The 12594-nt window shown below is 41.6% G+C and overlaps 1 protein-coding gene across 1 annotated transcript in view; it reads right to left on the bottom strand.

Annotated features, from left to right (window-relative positions):
- ZNF652 (zinc finger protein 652) overlaps positions 1-11879 on the bottom strand; it is a 40704-nt gene extending 28825 nt beyond the window's left edge. The window contains exon 1 of the mRNA XM_050935182.1: positions 11776-11879. The gene's annotated coding sequence lies outside the window, so the exon portion shown is untranslated. The remainder of the gene's footprint in view (positions 1-11775) is intronic.
- Positions 11880-12594: the final 715 nt, after the last annotated feature.

The raw sequence follows: 12594 nt of genomic DNA, 5'->3' as shown, positions 1-12594 counted from the left end.
GAAGTTTCATCCAAACCAAACCAAGTGTGTTAAAATACACTCAAGAGATGTTGAGTTTATTGGACAGGAGTGAGTCTTCTAAACATTGAAAAAATTCTGAATTCAACTGTCCTGTCCTGTGATTTTACTTCTAAAATTTCCCACTATTAGATGGAACAATCTCCTTTAAAAGCAGACTAGCGGCAGAAAAGTGGATTTTCAACTTTAAATGCAAAGAAAAAGTAGAGAATTTAAGATTTCGTTCTAATCACATTTCTGACTCTTCTTCTTGTTCTGGACCCCAACTATGACCTTCGTCTTTGGGATCAATCATGTTAGCTAAATAATAAAGAAGGTCCATACCTTCTTTTCTTCTTGTAGGGTTCCAGTTCTTCGCCATTAATTAGATCAAGCCAGATTTCCACAGAGACTGAGAAAGAAGTGTTATCAGGCTATAATTTGTCAAGTCCCACTGAAACCTCCTCCAATACAAGTTCAGTGCTTCTCTGTATCCCTTGTTGTATAAAATAGATGCTATGTGTTGATCAAAGTCCTCCTCAACACTCTTATGGCAGCTGGATACAAACACACAGTATTCCTTAGATTTCACCAAAAGATGGGCCATTGGGAAAAAAAAAAGGCAATTAAATGACTTTTAGGCGCATGAGCGGTTGAGAAAATTTGAGTTTCCACAACGTGCTTCAGGTCTGTATTAGTATTACGTCATTCCCAGGGCTTAAAGAGCATACTGAACACTGAAACATCAGAGGGCTAACAAAAGTGCTCCTGCAAAGACCCTCATCTTCATTTCAATGCTTTTATATAAGAAAATGTCACATACCTCCTTTTTCATACTTTTCTCTGAAATTTTGGATGCTATTGCGAGCAACTGGGACACAATATTGTTTTATTTTCAGATACAGAATCAATAGCATTGCATATGGGGGAGGGATAGTTCAGTGGTTTGAGCACTGGCCTGCTAAACCCAGGGTTGTGAGGAATGTCCCCCTCAAGGACTGAAGAGGATCTGGGGTAAAATAATCTGTCTGGGGATTGGTCCTGCTTTGAGCACGGGGTTGGACTAGATGACCTCCTGAGGTCCCTTTCAACCCTGATATTCTATGAACACATGTCTCTCTTCTATGGCTGCTTGTACTCATTTATTGTGTCATTTCTCAAGTCCCAACAACCTTCTTGCATCAATGACAATGCTAATACCTTTAGTTTATCCTTTGTTTTTTCACTGAAGCATTAAATAGCAGACTTCAAACTGAAATCTGTCTGGAAGAGTATATCCTGAGCAAAATGCATCACTTGTTTCTTTAAAATGCTCATTTTGTGCTACACTGAAAGCAGCACTGCTAGCACAGAAGAAGGCTGCAACTTTATTATCCAGTTTAAGTCTCTGCCTTTCAGTTGTTTTTACAGCAAAACCATTGATCTTTACCATTTGTGAAGTGTCACAAACACTGACTGCTCCTGAATGAAGCTGATGTTGAAGAGCTTTAACGTTGCTTGCGTAGTCACGGCACACTCTAAAAATACCACCTCCACGAGGGGCGTAGCTCCCAGCACTGGTGCACTGTTTATACTGGTTCTTTACAGAGCTGAAACTTGCTGCACTCGCGGTGTGTGTGTTTTCACACCCCTGAGCAAGAAAGTTGCAGCGCTGTAAAGTGCCAGTGTAGACAAGCCTTTAATTTCCCCACGTAGACAGCCCTAAGATGGGTAGGCCTTTAACATCAGATGGTGGGCCAGAATGGGGGTGGTTTCATTTGGAAGGACTTACTTTCTATAAATGCTCTCCTAGGAGTCACCTTAATTAAATCGTTAACAACAGTTTTGTTGTTTGACTACAAAATTTTGTCAATTATCCTAAATTATTCATCCTATCAGGTAATGTGGTCCAATACCACCCACCTTTTCGGAGATCCACCATCACCACCTCAATAAAAATCTTTACTGTGAGTCCACTATGTTGAGGATTCACTCCACCAGAACACTGGTCTTAACTCATCCCTCCTAGGTTGACAAAACTATCAGACTTTTTTTGTGTTTGTTTTTTTAAGACATTTTGACTCACTGCTACCCTATTAGCAGGTGTTTTATAAATTAAAATGTTTTAATAAATTAAACATTTCTGATTATTTGATGAGGGCAATAAAAGGTAAAAGTTTGCACTAAAATATTAAGCTCTTTCTGAGCTTTGTGGAAGCGTGCATTTAATACCAACTTTATTTTTTAAACTTATTGCTTTAGAATATTGAAATATGCCCACAGATCATGGTGTTAAATGTTCTCCCCTGTCCAATAGAGCCTTGTACAATAAACTTGTCACACACCTCATATCCACATGCAAAATTACTCGCAATAGGTGCACAACTGTTTTAGGCACAGTTGGAACCACATGTGCTTGGAATGTAACTCACTATCATTAATCTGATACTGAGTCCACGCTACATCGCTACAGTAATAGTGTAGAAAAAGGCTATGCCTGCAATTAATTCTTTTAAAAATCTCCTTCCATTTCCACCAACAATATTGATTACACCAGTTTGGAGTGTTAGTTTAGATCTGTTGCTAGCATTTTAAACCATTCGGTCCCTGAACCCTGCTCAGAGCAGGTCTAGCCAACACAGGGGTTAAGATATAGGTGGCTATGTTTCTATGCTAGCACTACCACCTGTGGAACTGTAGCCACAATAGCAATGGTGGAAAGTTTTTAAGAAAAGATGTTTAGAGTCGACAAGTTATAAACGTGCTGATGCAGCTGTCTCAACTGGGTCTGCTTGCACAATCTCTCAATGCTCCTGCAAACTTTCAATGATCTATATTCCTAATTACTGTACTTTGTTTTGACCTACTGGAGCTTCTGTAAATTATGCATACCAAGTTTGCTTTACAAAGTGAAATGCATGTAAACTTTAGGCTTTTCTTGTTTCAACAAATAAAGAACATGTTTATGCAATACTTCTAACTTTTATTATGACAAAATACATTTTATATAGTGAAATGTTATACAGTTCACATCTCATTTTTTTTTTGGTACAACACCTCTCCAGTCATGTATTGCCATTCCTACAAAATCCTGCTTTTCAAATCCCTGCTGATAACTATGGGTTAGGTACTCAGAATGCATTAGTACTGCAGCAGTTGGAGGGAGTGTTATGTACGGACTTGCTGAACAGGTCTACATCAGCCAGGATGTCCAGTGCAGACACACTGTACCATTTAAATAGTTCATGTCAACCTTCTTTTGTTGGACTGATGCAAGAGACAGATTAGTACTATCTGTTCAGTGGTAGAGATTTAGAGCAGGGTTCTTGGATGCTATTCCCAGTTCTTCCACTAACTCATGCCGTGATGCTGGGCAACTTGCCTCCCCTCTGTGCAAGATCAGGATAGCACACACCTAAAGTTTTTCATCACTGTAGTACTGCAAACCTAACTCACAGGGGCAGGGAAGCTTACATTCATGTTTGCAAAGTGTGTTCACACAATTGGACTAAAGTGTCTATACAAGAAACAGTACTCCTGTTACTGGTTCTGACAGCACATATAATGAAGAGATGTGATCCCCTAGAATGACCAATTTGCTTAGGTGGGTGTAACCAGACCCTACAATTTGCAATGAGATAGCAAGCAGAGAGAAGTAGTGCCATAACAAATCCTAGGACGCTTCATGAGAGCTGAAGTGGAAAAAACACTTTTTCCACAGCTTGAAAAATTCATCAGTCTGTGGCAAACAGAAATCTCTCTCAGACAAATGCCATCAGCTTATGCATAATCTATACTTTCATTTTAAAGTAATATATTTCAAGCTCTTATAACTGCAAAAACAGCCTTCCAAATATGAACTAAATGTATACTTGATGCATGATCTCCTCTGGAAACAACACACGCACCTGCAGTATCTCAGCTACTATTCACAGCTTTGGCAAACCTAGAGTGAAAACTGCAGTAGCAATGGAAGTCTCGAGATTCAGGTCAAATTCACATTTTGGGAAAGCTATGAATAGCTGAAAAGGTGGGCTGAAGAGATATTTACTGGGGACAAGGACCCAAATCAGAGGGTTGACAATGGCTACATTGGAAACACCAGCCTTGCAAAAGCCCAGGATTTCTAGTGTGGGAGAAGTGTAAAAGAAAAAAGATTAGAGAACATTAAACTGATAAACTGCCAGTAAGAACCAAAAAACATGGAGACACTGAGCAAAAGCCAAGAACTGCACTCTAATAGCGATCCTAGCATTCTCCCCTTTTCCAATAGTCAGAGGTTTGTGGATGAGGAGAGATGGCTGAGACACAGTGAGGAACTTTAACTTCACAGAGTTCTTTGGATTTTACATGTTTGGATGGCAGGATGAATAGAAGTGGGATGTGAGTGGCTGGATGCACAAACCAATGTCTGTGGGAGAGATTATTTTATATCACTCATAAATTGGCTAAGTTTACAGAAGATACATAAGATCATGAATCTGTTTTCAAAGAAAGGTACAAGTTAGAAAAGTAGTAAGGAAGAGAAAAAAGATTGATTTAGGGGAGAAGTAGGAGAAATAAAATAGAGAAAGAAGTAGAGAACAAAAAGTAGAGAAAGAAAACGGATACGGGCATGCAAAATAAAGATTTCAGACATGACTGAGGTACATTTTAAGAAAACAGAAAGATAAGAAGTTACAATTAATAGCACACAATTTGTTCTGTATCTCTAAAATGCAGGAGCCATGGCTTACAGGCAGATAGGCATAGCATGATAGCAGTGGTGGTGTTTTTACCCTGACTAGTAAGGTTAATCCTTGCACTAGATAGAAGACCTGCACATTTCAAAAACCAGACAAACTAGAGCAGTGGTTCTCAACCAAGCCTAGTTTTACAACAGGCTACATAAAAAGCACTAGCGAACTAAAATTTTATACAGACAATGACTTGTTTATACCGCTCTATACACCAAAATGCAAGTACAATATTTATATTCCAGTCAATTTATTTTATAATTATACGGTAAAAATGAGAAAGCAAGCAATTTTCAGTACTGATGTGCTGTGACATTTTTGTCTTTTTATGCCTGATTTTTTAAGCAAGTAGTTTTTAAGGGAGGTGAAACTTGGGGTATGTAAGACAAATCAGACTCCTGAAAGGGGTACAGCAGTCTGGAAAAGTTGAGAGTCCTAAACTAGAGGGCTATAGCAGCCATTTTTGCCACTACATGACATGGGCAAGGAAGAGTTATTGCTATGTAATTTGGACCCTGTCTCAAACTCCAAAAGTCATTTCTCTGAACAAGGGCTTGTCTTTTCATGGCATAAGTTTACTGAAAATCATGTACATTGAAGGCCAATCCCATTCTAGTGCATGTCTCCAGAAAGAAGTGTTATTAACAGTGACCCAGATCCAAGTGCAATGCTATATTACAGGAAATCTAGGTGTACTACTAGTAGCAGATGCCATCCTATTGTGAATTAAGGTTTCAACCAACCATATTATCCATGTGCCAATCCTTTCCCAGTGTAAAACTTTAGGAAACCCAGGTATGTTTGTAGATTTGGTCACAGTGAAAGAATAGGGAACCCAGAGAGATTCATAGACTCTAGGACTGGAAGGGACCTTGAGAGGTCATCGACTCCAGTCCCCTGCCCTCATGGCAGGATCAAATACTGTCTAGACCATCCCTGATAGACATTTATCTAACCTACTCTTAAATATCTCCGGAGATGGAGATTCCACAACCTCCCTAGGCAATTTATTCCAGTGTTTAACTACCCTGACAGTTAGGAACTTTTTCCTAATGTCCAACCTAAATCTCCCATGCTGCAGTTTAAGCCCATTGCTTCTTGTTCTATCATTAGAGGCTAAGGTGAACAAGTTTTCTCCCTCCTCCTGATGACACTCTTTTAGAGACCTGAAAACTGCTTTCATGTCCCCTCTCAGTCTTCTCTTTTCCAAACTAAATAAACCCAATTCTTTCAGCCTTCCTTCACAGGTCATGTTCTCAAGACCTTTAATCATTCTTGCTGCTCTTCTCTGGACCCTCTCCAATTTCTCCACATGATGATAGTAAACTGATCCCATCAAGAAATCTATAAGAAATCCTAATTAAATAAGGTTTCTTCACTGAGTTAACTGTAGCTGCACCCCTCAATCCATTAAGATTGAAAAACAAGAGGAATTAGTTGGAGTCAAGGATACAAATTCCATTTTGTATTTTATAAAATGATCTAACCTGCAAGGAACAAACAAAAAAACAACAGAAAAACAAAGCATGTAGGTAGGAAGGAGAGTTATTAAAGTTACTGCTCAAAAAAAAAACAGCTTGCTTGATTTTTTTTAATGTAAGTTGCAAAGAACATTCACCTTTAGCTGAAATCCTAAATACAAGAGTATCTGCAGAAGTCGAACACAACTATAGTGATGCTATCAGGACTGTCAGCCTTCAGCAATCAGATTAACATACAGTAAATGTCCAATCTCTCTTCTGATTTAGTCTGCTGCCTACACTAACCACTAAAATTCACACTAGGCCTGCCATGTGATTTGACTTCAGACAAGGCATTCATTGAGACATTAATGTCTCACAACACCCCTTTCACCACAAATTCTAAATAGGTTTAAATAAGCAATGCCTTTGAGTAAGTGAAGCATTTGGAGCAGATTTTTACTGTCATCAAAACCAGCCAGCCACAGTGCAACCAAAGTTCCAATAAGCCCTCTACATCTGCAAGATTCAGTTACGTTCCAAGTCAAGTATTTTCACCTTATTGTGTACAACATTCAAACAAATGAAGGTATGCGGATCATAGACTGCTAGCCCATAAATTTTCAACCATAAAATCTACAGCTGAAAAAAAAGTTAAGCAGATCTGTACTCTTATACTACTTGATTATGATGTCTCGCTAGCTTGGTTACCACCTCAGATATTCCTTTAGAAATAGACTAAAAGGAAGTTTTCAATGTTTGGAAAAGAAAGAAACTGCTTGACAGGTTTCATCTCAGCTGACAGCAAGGTCCTAATACTGTTGACACAAGAACTCAAATCCCCTTGTCAAGGAAAGTATAGTAGTTATCCTCAATTCTAAAGGCTTATAGCATATTTTTAAGGTACACTTTTTGGCATTCTCCCAAACATTCAGCAAGCAAGAGCAAAGGTGCATTTAGATGTTTTTGCAACTATACTGAGAAAACTTTTTTGAAGCTTCATAACTACATGTTAATTTAATACTAAATCATTTTTGCATTGTAGCAACAAGAAGCAAGCCCATTACTAAACTCTTTCCTATATTCCTTTTAAACACACTTTCTCACAAAAATAATCAAATTTCCAAATTTACGAGTAAAACTGCAAGCAGGAGCTCCAGAAACTCTGAATGTAGCTCTGGTTGCAGCAGTTTGCAAAGCTCAGGATGGCTAAAAGCTGAGTGCTTCTCCTGGGAGAAAACTATTGGTCCGAAACCTCCTTAGGGAAAAGTGTCTGAAAGTGTCAAGGAAACTAATGCAAGCTGTTTGTACTAATGAGTTTGAGCTGCTGGCACCACAGCTACCTCAAGAGTTTCACTCCCTCTGCAATTGTCCTCCAACAGGATGGAATGATATAAATCACTCAGTTTTATGAAGCCTCATAAAAAAAAATTGTACTACTGCTCATTTAGAAGATTAAAATTTAAAATGAACTAAATTACAAAGGTTTTCTTTTTTAAAACAACATTACCGTTAGGATAATTTATTTGAATTTTACAAAATTGCAGAACTTGATCCTGCAAATGCTTAAGGAGATACATAACTTTACTGACATGAACTCACTTAAAGTTAAGCATGTACACAAGTATTTGCAGCATCTGAGACAAAAACTGTATTTCTATTAAATATTTAGAAGTATAAAATTTGTTACTTCAAAACAAACAATAGCATCAGTGTTAATAATGAAAAGTTATTTAGACTTACAATACAATAAAGTTAATATGAATGTTATATACATATATACACACACACACAAATAATATCTAAAGTTAGGATCCTAAACCCATATTTAAGGGTAGGATATTCTAAAGCATTTATGTAACTCAGAAATATAAATCCCAGTGACTTCAAACCCTGATGGAGAAGTATTAGCTTGGTTGAAATATTTTAGCATTCCTAACTTACAAAAGTTCAATATAACCAAAGATGGCATAAGGCTGCAATTACAGTATGGGGTATTTGCTTATCAATTCTGTGACTGAATTTGTGTTCTTTCAGTAAAAATATTAACAATGCCCTAGACTCATCTTTCTCAGTATAGATCAGGGGTCGGCAACCTTTCAGAAGTGGTGTGCTGAGTCTTCATTTATTCACTCTAATTTAAGGTTTCACATGCCAGTAATGCATTTTAATGTTTTTAGAAGATCTCTTTCTATAAGTCTATAATATATAACTAAATTATTGTTGTATGTAAAGGTTTTTTAAATGTTTAAGAAACTTCATTTAAAATTAAATTAAAATGCAGAGCTCCCCAGACTGGTGGCCAGGACCCGGGCAGCGTGAATGCCACTGAAAATCAGCTCATGTGCCGCCTTGGCACGTGTGCCATAGGTTGCCTACCGCTGGTATAGATGAACCTTTTAAATATGAAGCTTCTTAATAGACAAATTTCCATGTAAAATCTGAAATTCTACTAACAATTGGGAAGTTAAGTAAATATACAATAATCTATTTTAGTAATTTAAAATAAAATGGTTAGAATGTACAGAACTAGCAACACAAATAAACATTTTTTTAAAAATTGTACGTTTTTTTTTTTAAATTACGATTTTATCCAGTTTGTCTTCCAGTACAAGCCAAGTGCTGGATCTCACAGGAAGACAACAGTTCTCATAGCAGAACACATTACATGACTAGCTGCTCTGTGTTGTAGGAATTTAAGTAAATGGTTAGAAAAAGTTCTGTACTATTAACGCAAAGAAACAGGTTTTAGAAGAGATTATCTTCTCAACAAGTTGCCACTTCTTTGCCCCTACAAAAGAAATTTAACATAACAGGAACAATAGGCTTGCTTTTTGTACAGGCATATTATGGCACTAGTATATACGGAATGCTAAATAAACATAGGTAATTTCTGGCATGCAGTTTTGGAATCGCCTAAAACATTTCTATCCCTGTCTCAGGAATATGCTGTTTGCATGCTACTCTTCAATTAAACATTCATATATAAAACATGATAATAAGGATGAAAGATGTTCTCTTGTTTACTGAGGTCTATCCAATTTTAGCTGCATGAATTTAAAGGATTTTTTCACCACCTCTTCCTGAGGCTAACACTACATAAGCTCCTCTTGCTCTAAATGGGGAAAAAACTTCCTATATGTGTACACACACAGTTTTCCCCTTTATGTGCAATTACTCAACTCTAATTATAGTATGATATTCTCACATTCCCTAACCCTACCACTCAGACAACAAAAGCAGATTCTCCCAGCATCCTACATGTCCAAATTGATATGCACCTCTACTCTGATATAACGCTGTCCTCGGGAGCCAAAAAAATCTTACCGCATTATAGGTGAAACCACATTATATCGAACTTGCTTTGATCACCCAAGGTGTGCAGCCTCGCCCCTCACCCCGAGCACTGTTTTATCGGGTTATATCCGAATTCGTGTTATATCAGGTTGCGTTATATCAGGGTAGAGGTGTACTGCCTTAAAATATAGCTAACTTGTTACTAACTTAGAGATCACCTCATGAAAGATGTATCTGGAAAAACTAAACCTCTGTATTTTCACACTGGTGTCAAACAAAAAAGCAATATCACTTAACCCAGCAGATCATTTAAAATAGGTACCAGCTTAAACGTGCAAGCTGAATAGCTTCTGCTAGTGTAAATGACAAGTCCAGGTTCTAAAGCTAAACAATTACACAAGCTACTTCATACTACAGCTTTATTTTCATTCTGAAATGAACTTCACAAATACATCAGATCTAGTTTCTTGCAGGTCAGTTCTGAAGCTGGTAGCTAGAGAAACCCAAGTCATTAGATACAATTCTGAAAAAAACTGAATGCAGCTCACTAAAAATTTTACAATAACAAATGTATAAAACCCCTCTCCCCAGGCACTGCAAAACTGCATAATTACAAAGGCAATATAAACTACTAAATGATTTCACGTTTTATGATCTCTCAATTGTACACTTCTGAGAAGCCTCCTATCCAACATCTGCACCACTCCAACTTATGGTGTCAATAACAAGATTTGAGCATAAACTGTCTATGGCAGGGACTGAGTTCTCCTTTTTTCATACAGCACAAAGACACTGTAGGTGCTTGATTAATCACCATAAAACAGACAAAGTATCTTAAGCAGGTGAAAACGGGAGGGAAAAGACTCTAAAAACAAGGTACCGCTGGTTATACTAAAACCATGTTATGTGGAAAGGGATGATTTTTTTAAAACCAAAAATAGTGTATAAAAAGTCATTAAAGATACTATACTTTTTAAATGAGATTCTAAACCCCGCCCCCATCCTTTTTCCATAATATAGTCTATGAACCCAGAACCCACACCAATGCAATTCAGTACAGGTATATCAGAGCTCAACCCAGTGGATGCACAAGGCAAACCTCCACATTAAGACCACGTGAACAAACAAGGCAGGCAGTCAATGCCATGACAAATCAAGGTGCATCAGACCATCTTTCACAAATCAATGCTTGCACATTAGAGCATCTCCTCTATTCAGTGCACACACACCAGCATCATTCTTCTGATTCATCGCGCATACACCCCTGTCAACAAAGCATGTGCCAGTTGCCATTCCCAGAACAATAAGTCGCAGGTCATCCTCTGAAAAAAATGCACATCCCTCATAACCTTAGTGCACACACTACCACCCCCACTCTCTCAGACCACTTCTACACCCAGACCCAATACCTTAGGCATATTAAAAAAAAAGTGCACATATACTACTACTATGCTTAACCATTTCATGTTTGTAATGCAGGTACAGTACCAAGATATTCACAGATCCATGAGCTGCACACAAGCCAGCTCCGTACAGACTGAAGCATGCATACTGCATGATTTGTCCTGGGATCATCAAGGCAATGTGCCTTATGGAGTGACTGAAGAAACTAGAAAACATTGCCCACACCCCTCGACAGCCCTAGAGTAAAAATCATGGGGGGGGGGGGGTGAGAAAAAGGAGATGAATACATTTCCCCTCCCCACATAACTCCAGAACCAGCAGCAGAGGAGGGAAGGGGATGCATTTAACAGGCCCCCCGCATCCCTGGCAATCTGGGGCATGCACACACAGTGGGTGGCGGGTGCCCTGCTCGCAGGTGACAGGGTGAAGAGGTTGTCCCAGGTCTCTCCATTGCCCCGCACTTATCCCGCCGCTCCGGGGAAGAAGGAAGGCGAGACCCAGGCATATCGTCGAGCGAAGGGAGGGGGGGTGTGGAAATGCAACACCCCCCCCCTCCACCCCCCAGCTCAATGCAAGATGCAGCAAGTTACCTGCTTCATGCAACTCAGTCGCCACCTGCCCGGGCTACAAACAGCTGGTGCAGCCCCCCCTTTCCCCCCCCGTACGACCCCTCTACCTCAAGGTGCAGTGACTAGTGCACCCCCCGCGCACCCCAGGGTGCGCCTCCCCCGGGGGCTTCACCTGCTGCAGCCTCCCCACTGCCGCCGGCGCACCCCGCTCCCCCCAGGCCGGGAAGCGACTCTGCTCAAGTTCCTTCCCCCCTCAGGCTGGGCCTCGCGCTACCAGCCGGCTGCCCCCAGGCCCGACGGGGGTCCCCAGCCGGGCGGGCGGCCCACACTCACCCAGGCCGAGCCCCTTTTGGCCACCTCCGCCGCCGTCCATGCCGGGCGGGGGAGGGAGGGGGGCGGGCGCCAGGGGCCCTCCCTCCCGCTCAGCCCCCTCAGCCGCCGCCGCGGCGCTCGCGTAGCTGCCGCCTCAGGCCCAGGCCCCGCCGCCGCCGGACGCGGCTCCCGCTCCCCTCAGCCGCCGCCGCCGCAGCGCTACGTGGCCGCCGCAGCCAGTCTCGCGACTCAGGCTCGAGCGCGAGCGATGAGGGGGGCAGGGAGGGGAGGGGGGAGAAAAGGGAGTGAAAGGCAGAGCGCGCGCGCGCGAGGCGCCTCGCGCCGCCTTTTCAGCCGGTCGCGCGCGCAGCCCCATAGGCGGCGGCGGCGGCGCGGGGAGGGAAAAGGACGAGGATGGAGTTGGCGCATGCGCCATAGGGCGGCCCTGTGCTCACCTCTGCTAGCAAGTGAAGTCCAGCTGGAGGGGAGGAACCGAGCGCGGGGGGGGGGTCGGTGCACACGTGAGAGGCTCGCCCTGGGGCGAGGGGGTGGATACTGAGCTCAGCAGGGTGAAGGGGGGAGGCAGTGCTGAGAGTGGGGCTTGGGGGGGGGGGGAATAGGCCCTAGGCTTGGAAGGGGGATGGGGATGGGGATGGGTGTGAGGCTCAGGGGGTTGGAGTGGGTGCCAGCCTTGGAAGGGGGATGGGTGTGAGGCTCAGGGGGTTGGAGTGGGTGCCAGCCTTGGAAAGGGGATGGGTGAGGGGCTCAGGGGGTTGGAGTGGGTGCCAGCCTTGGAAGGGGGATGGGTGTGAGGCTCAGGGGGTTGGAGTGGGTGCCAGC

The sequence above is a fragment of the Gopherus flavomarginatus genome, chromosome 25, assembly GCF_025201925.1.
Source record: "Gopherus flavomarginatus isolate rGopFla2 chromosome 25, rGopFla2.mat.asm, whole genome shotgun sequence".
NCBI classification, from domain to species: domain Eukaryota; kingdom Metazoa; phylum Chordata; order Testudines; family Testudinidae; genus Gopherus; species Gopherus flavomarginatus.
This window is presented reverse-complemented; position numbering and strand designations above follow the sequence as displayed.